Source organism: Petaurus breviceps, unplaced genomic scaffold, assembly GCF_028583685.1.
Source record: "Petaurus breviceps papuanus isolate PSGF00001 unplaced genomic scaffold, PetGlider_PUasm1.0 37, whole genome shotgun sequence".
Taxonomy (NCBI): domain Eukaryota; kingdom Metazoa; phylum Chordata; class Mammalia; order Diprotodontia; family Petauridae; genus Petaurus; species Petaurus breviceps.
The window spans coordinates 62929231-62931560 of record NW_027186296.1 but is presented as its reverse complement, the minus strand read 5'-3'; the positions used below and the strand labels follow the sequence as shown (position 1 = coordinate 62931560).

The 2330-nt window shown below is 36.9% G+C and overlaps 1 pseudogene; it reads right to left on the bottom strand.

Annotated features, from left to right (window-relative positions):
* Positions 1–1211: 1211 nt before the first annotated feature.
* Positions 1212–2093, bottom strand: LOC138168589 (splicing factor U2AF 35 kDa subunit-like protein; annotated as a pseudogene).
* Positions 2094–2330: the final 237 nt, after the last annotated feature.

Below are 2330 nucleotides of genomic sequence, written 5' to 3'. Positions count from 1 at the left end.
AGAGATGAGATAGATAGATAGATAGATAGATAGATAGATAGATAGATAGATAGATAGATAGAGATGATATAGATATAGATAGATTAGATCACTAAGGGGAAATGATCACTGTATATTTCTCTTTCAATGTTTCACTATGTGATTTTAGACAAATTGATAACTTAGGTAAATGCTTATTGGCTTAACTTCATTGGTTACTTAACTGATGTTAAACTATTTGTCAATGTTTTGAATCTCAAACTGAGTTATTTGGTTTCACATATTTTTTTTTCCTTTAACATTTTTATTTAAAGTTTTGAGCTCCAAATTCTTTCCCTCCTTCCCCTACCCCTCCCCGATACAGTAAGCAATCGGATATAGGTTATGTGTGTGCAATTAGGTAAAACATTTCCATATTAGTCATTTTGTACATGGAGACTTGAATAAAGGAAAAAAAAGAGAAAAAAGTGAAAAATAGCATGCTTCAGTCTGTATTCAATCAATATCACTTCTTTCTCTGAAGGCAGACAGTTTGCTTCATCCTTAGTCCTTTGGGATTGTCTTAGATCATTATATTGCTGAACAGAGCTGAGTTATTCACAGTTCTTCATAGAACAACATTGCTGTTACTGTGTACAATGTTCTCTTGGCTCTGTTCACTCCACTATGCATCAGTTCACATAAGTCTTTCTAGGTATCTAGAATTCTATCGATCCTCACAACAACCCTAATAGTTATTATTCCCATTTTAAAGATGAAGGAATTCAGAGAAGTTGTTTGAAACTCAGTTTTCTTATTCTTAAGTCCAATGTTCTTCCCAACATACCTGATTTTTTTTATACTAAAAAATTGGCTTTACTGTAAATATGGTAGTTTACAGTGTAGAGATTTCTGGTCACAAATCAAGTTTCTAGCTAAGTATTTCTACAGAGTAAAAAGGATGTCTCCAGATCTGTTTAAATTAACCTGACACTCCCATAGCAGGAAAGAAAATATTATAAAAGTTAATTTTTATGCATCAAGCTTGTTTAGTTACTTGTTTAGTTTATGGTTTCTTCAAATAAGTTTTCTATTTATCTAAAGTTCACAAATCAGGTTTTATCTATCCCCAAACATTTAAAGGGCAGGGAATCTGTATTACCTTCACCTCAAGCACTGCTAGGTCATGCATTTGACGAGGTAAAGAAATGAAAATTATTAAGACTTCCCACAAGAAACAGTTACACCAAGAATACCGTATCACTACAAATTTTATTCAGAAGCCCATCTTTTTGTTGTTGTTGTTGTTTTTTAGAAAAAAATTCTCATTATGAACTTTGTTTGGTCAATCAACTACAAGACTTTCTAGCAGACATACAATAAAAATGGCATGGCTCAGAATCAACCAGATCTTTCACGATCTCTTGACCGCCTCCTATTACATTCCCTTCCTCCACTGCCGCCACCACCTCCACCACCACTGCCACCACCACCTCGACCACCACGGCCACGATCTCTTGATCTAGAACGACATTCACGAGATCTTGATCGGGACCTATGCTTCTTCCGACGACGCCGTACAACTCCCTTCATAGTTCTCTAGAGATGGGTTTCAGATACATAAAGTTACAGAAGCCTCCTTGAGTACATTCTCCCATTTCATACTGGCAACAGCAAGCTTCTCTGAAGTCAGACACAGGTGAAAGCTCTGCATGAATTGGCTGTCCATTAAACCAGCGATTGTTTAAGTCAATGACAGCCTTTTCTGCATCTTCTTCACTGTGAAACTTTACATATACATTTCCTACAAGCTGATCCCCAAGGTTATCACAAACATTCATCTCCTCAACTTCACCATACTTTTCTTCCATTTCTGTAAAAACCTCCTCAAAGAATTCATCATAGTGTTCTTGCATTTCGACATCACTCACTGCACAGCACAAACTGTCAGCAGACTGGGAAGAGTTTTGAGGGTCATGGTAAATGTTCAAGAGGGCAATGGTCTGGCTAAAGGTTGGTTTATTATGCGACCGAGAACATCTGTCTCCATGACGACAAGCTCCAATTTTGAAATAAAATGAACAGTTGACTGTCTTTTTCTGTGCCGAAAATGGAGGCCAAATACTCCGCCATTTCCCACCTGCCGTTGCCGCCGCACCACCACAGCTGGACGCTGGCAGACACCCTGATATTTTTAAATATTGACTTTTCTCCATAATTCATGTTACTCCCTTGGGTTTTTTTTAAACATTTATTATTAAAACTTTGAATTCCAGATTCATTCCCCTCCTCCCTTGTCACCCACCCTTACTGGGAAGATAAGCATTTCAGTATAGGTTTTACATGTGTAGCTTATATGAAACATTAACATA